The sequence below is a fragment of the Canis aureus genome, chromosome 38 (assembly GCF_053574225.1).
Source record: "Canis aureus isolate CA01 chromosome 38, VMU_Caureus_v.1.0, whole genome shotgun sequence".
Lineage (NCBI taxonomy): Eukaryota > Metazoa > Chordata > Mammalia > Carnivora > Canidae > Canis > Canis aureus.
This window is the reverse complement of record NC_135648.1, coordinates 9799476-9810045: the sequence shown is the minus strand read 5'-3', so window position 1 is coordinate 9810045 and position 10570 is coordinate 9799476. Positions and strand designations below refer to the sequence as shown.

At 36.2% G+C, this 10570-nt stretch overlaps 1 long non-coding RNA gene across 1 annotated transcript in view; it reads left to right on the top strand.

The window, feature by feature from the left end:
* Positions 1-9344, top strand: part of LOC144307265 (uncharacterized) — a 16504-nt gene extending 7160 nt beyond the window's left edge. The window contains exon 3 of the long non-coding RNA XR_013374175.1: positions 9065-9344. This is a non-coding gene — a long non-coding RNA (uncharacterized LOC144307265). The remainder of the gene's footprint in view (positions 1-9064) is intronic.
* The last annotated feature ends 1226 nt before the right edge of the window (positions 9345-10570 follow it).

Below are 10570 nucleotides of genomic sequence, written 5' to 3'. Positions count from 1 at the left end.
TCTGAGTTTGCTGTTGAATAAATGGGTGGCAAATATTTTTTCTTCCATCCTCTGATTTACCATCCCACTCTTTTTATGGTATCTTTTGATGAAGAGAAACTCATAATTTTAACTTAATCCAATTTGTTAAATATTCCTGTTATAGTTAGCATGTTTTGTGTAGCACCAATTGTGTTTAAGAAATATATTTGCCTCACCAGAGTCACAGATACCATCCTATGTTGACTTCTGAAAGTTTAGATGTATTACCCTTTATAGTTAGATCTACATTTTATCTAAAACTTATTTTTGTGTATGGTACAAGGTTCAAGATTCACATCTTTTCCATATAAATATTCAATTTACATAGCATCATTAACTGAAGTCACTATGTTTTCCTACCAATCCCCTGTTACCCTTGTCATAATCTGGTAACCATATATATGTGAGTCTATTTCCCTCTGTTCTATTGGTCTATTCTCATATCAGTAGCTCAAAATATTAATATTATTTTATAATAAGTCTCAAGGTGTGGTAGCAGTAGACTTCCAGCTTTGTATTTATTCTAATAGTTAGACCTGACTATTGTAAGCCCTTTGAATTTCCTTATATATTTTAGAATCGTCATGTCAATAGCCACAAAAAAAAAAAAAAAAAAAAAAGACATTTTGACTGGAATTATATTATATTAAGTTATAGTTCAATTTGGGGAGAATAGATACCATTGCAATAATGATGTTTGCTTTAATGAGCAAAATATATTCTTCCAATTATTTAGGATTACTTTAGTTTATCTTGATAATGTTTTGGATTTATTTTTTTTAGTTTTTAATGTAGAGATCATGTATATTTTTATATTTATTCAGAGATGTATGCTGTTTTTAGTGTAAATGTAGTTTTCAAATTTAATTTTGTGTTTGTTGCAGTATATAGAAATATGATTCGTTTTTATTGATCCGGTATAAAGCAAACTTGCAAATTTCACTCATTTTAATAGTTTGGTTGTACACCACTTGGGTTTTCTATGTTTAAAATTATTTTATTTTCAAATATTGTGATTCTATTCCTTCTTCTTCTTCTTCTTTTTTTTTTTTGATTCTATTCCTTCTTCTTCAATTCTTATGCCTTTCATTTCTTTTCTTGCCTATTGTACTAAGCAGGACCTCTGGTTCAATGTTGAATAGAATTGCCAAGAGTAGACAACCTGTGCCCATTCCCAATATCAAGGGGGAAATCTTTCAATAGATAACAAATAAATATGATGTAGATATTTTGTAGATATCTTTCATCAAATTAAAGAAGCTTCCTTCTATTCCTAGATTCTAAGAGTGTTTATCGTAAATGAATGTTAAACATTATTTTTCTATCTATAAAAATCCATGAGTTTTGAATTGAAACCCCACTTGATCATGATATGCTATTCTTTTTATGTGTAGTTAGATTTGGTTTGCTAATATTTTATTTAGGGGTTTTTTGCCTATTTTCATAAGATAAATTTGCCTGTAATTTTCCTCTTTGTAATGTTCTTATCAGGTTTTTCTATCAAAGTTTAATTGCATCATAAAATGAGTTAGGAAGTGTTCCTTTTTTCCTATTCTCTAGAAAAGTTTTTATAATATTGGTTTTATTACTTCCTTAAATGTTTGGGAGAATTCACAAGTGAAACCATCTGGGCTTAGAGTTTCTTTTGTGGGGAGGTTATTTAATAACTGATCCAATTCATTAATAGGTAAAAAACTAGTTTGATTTTGTACTTATTCTTCTGTTAGGTGTCAGTAGGTATATTTTTCAAGAAACATGTACTTTTATATAAATTTTCAGATGTATTGGTATATACCTTTATAATTTTCTCTTATACTTTTAATATCTATACAAAATGTAGTAATGGCCACTTTTATCAAAAGGCTAATTTGAAGCACCTTGCTTTAATAATGTCTTATTAGTCTTGCTAATTTTCCTTTTGAAAGAACCATCTTGGTTTTGCTTTATTGATCCTTCTGACTTCATGTTTGTTTTCCTATTACACTAATTGTTGCCCTAACCTTTATTATTTTTCATCCCCTTCTCTAATTTGATTTCATTTGCTGTATTTTATGTATTTATTTAAAATAGACATCTGATTGTTCAACTTTCTTTCCAATATATGTATTTAAGGCTACATGCTTCTCTCTACCTATGGTTTTAGTTACATTCCAAAGGTTGTCATATTTTAATTACCATTTAATTCAAATTATTTTTCAATTTCTATGGTGGTTGTTCTTTACAAACCCCATTTGGCCATAATGTACCATTCCTTTTTGTATTGCTAGATTTGCTTCACTACTATTTTATGTAGAATTTTTTCATCTATTTCTAAGATAGATTTGCCTGTCATTTTCCTTTTTGTAATGTTCTTATCAGTTTTTTCTAACCAAAGTTTAATTCCATCATAAAGTGAGTTAGAAAGTGTTCAAGTTGGTCAACGGGTGACAGTTTCTTATTTGGGAGGGGAGTGTGGTGGATGATCTGAAAATGTCCTTATTTTGCATTTAAGACTATATATACTGCATAGGGGAAGGTGGGAAAAATAAGATAAAAACAGAGAAGGAGGCAAACCATAAGAAACTATTAACAAACTGAAGGTTGCTGGAGGAGAGGTGGGTGGGGTGAGGGATGATAGGCTGATAAGTGATGGGGATTAAGGAGGGCACCTGTTGTGATGAGCGCTGGGTGTTGTATGAAGTGATGAATCACTAAATCCTATACCTGAAACCAAAACTACATTATATGTTAACTACCTTGAATTTAAATTTTTAAAAAGACTATATACACTACATAATTAATTCTACTTTGGCATTTATTTTCTTTCAGCACTTTGAAGATGTCAGTGCACTGACTTGTATAATCAGTTATTTCCAGTTGTCTTACTGTTGCTTCTTTACAAATTATGTGTATTTTCTCCCCTAGCTTCTAAGATTTTTCTCTTTGTATTTTATTTGTAGCAGTTTTAATATGATGTCCCTGGTTATGAATTTCTCTCTTTTTTTCCTTGGTGTTCATGGTGATTCTTGAAGTTGTGGACTTATGTTCTTCTCAACTCTTACATATTTTAGTATTATTTCTGTCCCATTGTCTAATTTTTCTTCTGGAACTCCAGTTCACAGATTAATCCTTTTCACTGTGCCATATATATATTTTTGCCTTCTTTTCCATGCTTTTATTTTTTTATTTTTCTATTTTTGCTTCAGTGTGGATATTCCCTCCATCTTCTGGCTTACAAATCTTCTTCAGCTGCATGAAGCCTAATATTAAACCCATTTATTAAATTCTTAAATGGGGTTCCTAAGTTTTTACTTTTGGAGTTTAAATTTGCTTCTTTTATATATTGATTCCAATTTTCTTTTTTTATTATTGATTTATTTTAGAGAGAGTATGTGCATGAACAGGGCGGGGTGGGGAAGGCAGAGGGAGAGGGAGAATCTCAAGTAGACTCTCTGCTGAGCACGGAGCCCTACTCCCAATTCCATCCAATGACCCTGAGATCATGACCGAGCTGAAATCAAGAGCTGGATGCTTAACCAACCGAGCCACCCAGGTGTCCCTAGAGATTCTAGTTTTTTTGCTAGTATTCTTGATCTTTAATTACAACTATTTTGATATCCATATTTGAAGACTCTAATTTTCGAATCTCTTATGCATCCATTTCTCTTTTTTTAAGATGTTTTAAATTTTTAGTTATCTCTACAGTCAACAGGGGCTCAAACTCATGACCCCAAGGTCAAGGTTTGCACACTACACTGGCTGAGCCAGCCAGGTGCCCCTGCATCTTTTTCTATTATCTATTTTTTTTCCTTGATTTTCATTTGGTCTTGTCCCATGGAATGCCAGATATTTCATAGGAAAACATGAGAAATAATTTGATGCTTTGAATGATGTTATCTTTCTCCAGAGGGTTAACTCTATTTTATTAGGCAGTGAGCCTAGGAAAGATTATTGTAATCCAATCATACACTAAGCAGATTTGATCAGTTTTCAGTCTTTGTGAGATTTTGTCTATATACAGTTGATTGCTAACACTAGAATGAATCCCTTCAAGGACCTAAGAAAAAGTGTTATATGTTTAATAAAGCCCGCCCCCTTGATAGTTTCCAAATTAAAATTTTTATCCCCCCCCAAAAAAATAAAAATAAAATAAAGTAAAATAAAATAAAATTTTTATTCCCCACCCTAGTAAGATTGAAAGATTTGCTCACCTCAGTGACTTCTTCAATTATGGTTTGCAAACTAGCAAATATCTTGAGGAGAAAAGTGGAGATGAATGTTGCATACTCACCTCTCTGTTCTTCCCCTCTGTATCATATCTTGTTCCCTCAAGTTCATGCTGCCTTGCTAGTTCTCTAGTGCTTTAGAACTGATGTTTACATCTGTCCAGTGTTTTTAGCTGTACTCCATCGGATGATTGTGCTGAAAGTATTGCTGAATTTTTAAATATGAGGGAGTTAATGAAATACTTCAATGCAAAGACAAAGAGTAAAAATATTAAAAGAATGATATCATGAGGTAAAATATCCAAGACCTGAAGAATAGATCAAGGAAGCTAACATGAGAATACATTCCAGAGTAAGAAATAAAACCCATGAAAAAGGGAAAGTAATTTACCATGGGAAATTCATCAAGGATAAAATGATTTTTTTTTTCTATATTGAAGAAAGAGCTGAATCTAATCCTTAGACTCCATGTGTTCCAGGATGGGGTGACACAAGACACATTTTGTCATAACTTGAACAAAACTTCCTTTTTTAAAAAAAGATTTTATTTATTTATTCATGAGAGACACACAAAGAGAGCCAGCAACATAGGCAAAGGGAGAAACAAGCTCCCTGCAGAGAGCCCAATGCAGGATTCAATCCCGGGAGCCTGGGGTCATGCCCTGAACCAAAGGCAGACGCTCAACTACTGAGCCACCCAGGCGTCCCCTGAACAAACCTTCTGATCTCATAGGCTAATAAAGACAAATCTTCCAAGCTTCCAAGCAAAAGGAACTTACCAGACATCAGGGAATATAAATTAAAATCACAAAGCGATGTCACTTCACACTTACTAGAATGGTTATAATAAAAAGCACAGATAATAGGAAGTGTTGGAAGAGAGGTAGAAAAATTAGAACCTTCAGATACTCTTGGCGGGAATGTAAAATAATGTGGCTGTTTTGAAAAATAATTTGGTAGTTCCTCAAAAATTAAACATACAGTTAACTATTAGCAGTTTTGCTCCTAGCTGTGTTCTAAAGAGAAATGAAAACTTTTGTCCATATAACTTATATGTGAATGTTCACATATTTCAATGTTTAAATGAAAACAATCATTTTTGCATATCAGTTACTTTGTTTCTTTTTTTAAAAAGTTTATTTATTTATTTGAGGGAGAGAAAGAGTTGGGGGGAGGAGCAGAGAGAGAGGAAAAGAGAAATGTTAAGAAACTCTAAGCAGACTCCTCACTAAGTGTGGAGCCCTACGTGGGACTCGATCTCACAACCCTGAGGAAACGTCAGACTCTTAACCAACTGTGCCACCCAGGAGCCCTGTGGCTACATTGTTTCACTGAGTGGTCTCTCACCTTTTTCTTTTTTTCTTAATCACTGCTCTCCGTATCCTCAGAATCGGAATCTTCCAAGAGGCAGCCTCTATCTAGGTCTGCATCCCACATTATTGACAAAAGAGTCAACTCTGTTCTAACAGGTGGATATTAATTATTGGTGATGGTGTCAGAGAAATAAAGATAAATTGGTTTTTCACAACACAGGTTGGAAGGATACAGATTTAGATACAATATTTTGTTTTGTTTTGTTTTGATTACCCTTTGGCACATCTGACAATTTCCAGTTATCTGAGAATATATTTTTTCCTGCAAAGCCCTTTGTAAAAAGACAGAAAAAGTTCTTGTTAGTTAGGCCTTTTTATTTAACATAGATTTACAGTGCAAAGGGAAACATTAAGTACCAACTTGAGCAAAATAACTTCGTAGACTCTCCAAAGTAGAGTCGATGGCTTTATACCTGATGACTTTATACCTATGACTCCAGGCTGACCCCGTTATCTTGGAGTCTGTCTCCATGTGACACCTGGAGAGGAATGTTTGCTTGGGCAAACCCAGATAGGCAGTCTGGAGTCCTGTGGGTGGGATTCTGGGCTAACCTGGTCTTTAGATGGTCTTTTCTCCTATTTGGTTTTTAAAAGGTCAGTGTGTGAACCACTTCAATGTCTCCCACTGTTTTCCTTTGCATTTTACAATGCCTGTGTGAGCTCCAGAAAGGATCACATTTATTGTGCATGCCATTCAATTTAGATCCTACTAGAGCAAATAATTATAACAACTCAGAGGAAAAAACTGCAAAATAAGTCCCTGATGTAAAACCAGTCACAGGGCCAAAACGGTAGTGCCAATTATGATTTCAGTGCCTTACACACATTACACTGCCAACAGCCTTTTAAGAAATATATAATTTATTGTTGGTCTGGATGGGCATATTAATATTTGTTCTCAAGCAGCCAACTGTCTTTGTATTAAAGGTTAATATTGAAATTTTCAATTAACTTTTGCTAATTTTACTTTTTTTGTTGTTCTTAAATGAAGAATGTTAATGGCAATACATTGGCCAGGAGAGAAAGGATGCCCAAAGGCTGACTCAGCATGTGTGTGAACCTGGGGCACATACAGCACGTCCCATAATTTTCTAGCTAATGTTCTTTCCTTGATTACATGTATAAAAAGCAGCAAGTCAATCACTCAAACAACAAAAGCTTATCACATTCTCCTTTTGTTGAAGTCAGGGATCCAGGTCTCGTGAAAGTCTTAAAATTAAGACTATGATACCTGCCTCTTATATGAGTTTCTGCAGAGATGAATCATAAGCAAGTAAATGTTAGTCATGATACAACAGATATCCAATAGTCCGCCCTATAATGACAAAAATAAAATCGCAAAGAAATGCATCATTGTTAAACAAATTGCTTGTGCCAGTGTTAGAATAAAACTGAAAGGATATGAAAGATAAATAAAGGGGAAAGGAGAAAAAAATGAGTGGGTAATATCAGAAAGGGAGACAGAACATGAAAGACTCCTAACTCTGGGAAACGAACTAGGGGTAGTGGAAGGGGAGGTGGGCGGGGGTTGGGGGTCACTGGGTGCCAGGCACTGAGGGGGGCGCTTGACGGGATGAGCACTGGGTGTTATTCTATATGTTGGCAAATTGAACACCAATAAAAAATAAATTTATAAAAAGAAAAAAAAGAAAGATAAATAATCCTGTAAAAATGGTCCCTGTTATTGGCTATGTCAGAGAAGGATCAAAGTAAACTTACGGATGAATTAGTTAATGCTGGAAAAGACCACTCCAATTATTCTTTGAAAATAAACTTCAAAGTTGCAGGAAAACTACTTTTTGTATAAGCATTCATAAACCCTGGCATTTCTTCTTAAACAGTGCATGAATTCTCTTTTTGTGTTTCCCAAACCCTAAGAGGAATCCTCTGGAGTGACACAATCAGAGTCCAGAGAACACAGGATCATTTCAAACACAACCATTCATTAATACCCCTGGCAACATACCACTTACGTATTTATATCAAAATGTACCCATCACATAAACTTAGGACATTTTCCAAAGAACTAATGACGTGGAAACTTTGGCCAAAGTCAATAACAACAACAAAATAACCTGCCAGCTTTAGCCAACCCTTATCTACTTCAAGTACAAAGATTAAATAGTTCAAGTCTGGATGAAGCCCCAGTAAGCTCAAGTTCTGCCAAACCAAGAAAACTGAAATGTGGACAGGATATGCCTCTGCTTATCTGTGAGATGTAGTCATGCCTAGGGGGAACTAGGACATGACTATCCCTTCAATAAATGCCTCCTTATGCTTCAGCCCTGGGCTACCTCCTTTACTTATGGCATGTCATTTATAGACTATCCCCTTGAGGACCTCTGATTTATTCATTCATTCGATCACTGATTCACTAAATATTTATTCCTATTTTGCAGTTGGGGAAAATCTCCTAGAGAATAAATGTCAACAAGTAATTTACTCAAGATCACCCAGTCAGCTAGTAAACTGCAGAGAAGAGATTGAAGCAAGATAGATACGACTCGAAAGTCATGTTCTTTCCTCCATTTGGGGGCTCTCCAACAGGGGCTCCATCACAGTCATCTGGGGCTCTCACATGTACTTCTGAGTCTGATTCTGGTTTATCTGAGCGGAGTGTTCTGTGGTGGGGCCCAGGAATCTATTTTAACCAGGGCTTCCTGTGATTCTGATACGTGGTCAAGTGTAGGAACAATTAAAACGCAACATACTAGTTTTCTAACTCCTTTTTTTTAAGTTTTTTTTTTTAAGATTTTATTTATTTATTCATGAGAGACACAGAGGGAGACACACACACACACACACACACAGAGAGAGAGAGAGAGAGGCAGAGACGCAGGCAGAGGGAGAAGCAGGCTCCATGCAGGGAGCCTGTCGTGGGACTCAATCCTGGGTCTCCAGGATCAGGCCCTGGGCTGATGGCAGCGCTAAGCCACTGAGCCACCCGGGCTGCCCTCTAACTCCTAATACAATTACTGACCCCAAACACTTACTCAATAACTAATCATTTGGGGCGCCTGGGTGGCTCAGTCAGTTAGGCATCTACATTTGGCTCAGGTTATGATCTCAGGATCCCGGGATCAGGCCTTGCAACAGGCTCCCTCTCTCTCTGTCCCCCTGCCCCCCACTTGTGCACCTGCCTGCACATGCTCTCTCTCTTTCTTTCAAATGAATAAATAGAGTCTTTTAAAAAATAACTAGTACTTTATTTGACAAATATTTATTAAGCACCCAGTGTGTCCCTGGCATTGTAATTGGCATGGCAGTGAGCAAAAATTCCTGCCCTCTCTCTTGTTTAAGGCTAGAGGTGGGGGCACAGGAGAGAAAGGAAAACATGAATAATAAGCAAGTTATACATCATGTTAGAAGATGGTTTAAGTGTTAAGAAACAAAATAGAGAAGAGCTTAAGGGATCCATGATGGTGGGTATTAAACAGGCCATCAGTGATGTCTTCTTCCCTGCAGAGGCGACATTTAAAGGAGGTGAGGAATGAGCCATGTGCATCTCTCAGAAGAATAGCCGGGCAGATGCAGCAGCTAGCACAGAGGCACCAAGGCAAGTATGTGTCCGGTGCATCCAAGAAATATCCAAAAGGCCAAGGTGGGTGCAAGAAGGAAGCAAGAAAGAGCTGTGAAAGTTGAAGTCAGAAAGATAAAGAAGGGAAGAATCAGGAACCAGGTGAGCTCATGGTGGGTCTTACAGGCTACCGTGCTTTTACTTTTGCTCGAAATCAAATGAGAAACAGTTGTTAGGCTTTGATTTAAAAAGTCATGCTGAGCTGCTTTATGAAAAACAAAGAATTCCCTTTACAAAGGCCAGAAGAAGATTCTGAAAGAGCTCTAGTCCAGACTTCTCTGAAAAGGCAGGTGTTTTCCTAGATTATTCCAGGGAAATGGTTACAATCTCACATGAAAGGAGGCTTCATTACTCTTTAGTCACCCATCTACTTCATTCAACTATTCATTAACCAAATATTTATTAAATCCACAACCTACCCTGTGTTAGGTGCTGTGCTAAGTGCAGAGGGCTTTATACGATTTATGACTTGGCCCCCAAAGTGCTCAGCAGCAGTGTATATGGTTCGGGTTGCCTGTGAAGTAATTGTTTATCTCCAACCTAATTACTTCCATTGTAATTAAGCCCCCTTTCCTTTGGCTGATTGTCAATAGGTGATGTAGTCAGCCAACGTGGCCACCAGGTTTATGTCTGTGACAGGCTAGGGCTGGCAGTGTCTTCTAAAGGTTTATTGGAAACGAAAGCTGTTGTATGCATAGGTTTACCTGAAGGGGAATAAGGGAGATTATTGGCAGAGAAGAAGGGGTGCCAGAACGGAGGGCAGGAGCACTAGAAAGTGAGAAAGTTCTCTGGTTTCCTGAAGTTGAGGGCAGGGAAAAGGGAAAAAGGTGCTGCTTACTGTTTGGGGGAATAAGAAAGAAACATGAGTCAAACTAGCTGCTTTTTCTTATATAGTATATATTTTGAACTTATTTTATTGCCATTGAAGAGGGAAATGCTTTAGAGTAAGAGCAAAACATGGAATGGACCCAGGCCAAGGAAAAAAACCTTAACATAGTGACTAATTCTTTTAAGATGATTCAGTTTGCAGACTTCACAGGTAGTGGAAATAGTGTAGTAATGCACAACATAACAGAATAATAGTCACCTCAGTTTTCTTACTCAGAGGGATAAATAGTCAAGGACCAAAAATGTGATTAATATCTTGATTATGCTTTACTACAGGGACCTTTTAGTGGCCACATTTAAAAGATTTTTCTTTGTGCTTTACCTCTAGGCCAATAAATCTATGCTAACTTTATGGCATAATGGTTTTGTTTTATAAATATGTCAGCTTAAGGAATGATTGGAGCACATCCTACCTTCCCCATCCAATTTTTTATTCCTAAAGATTTAAACTGATAATCTGAATTTTTACTTTGTGCAGGGCATCTTGATTATAAATATATCATAAA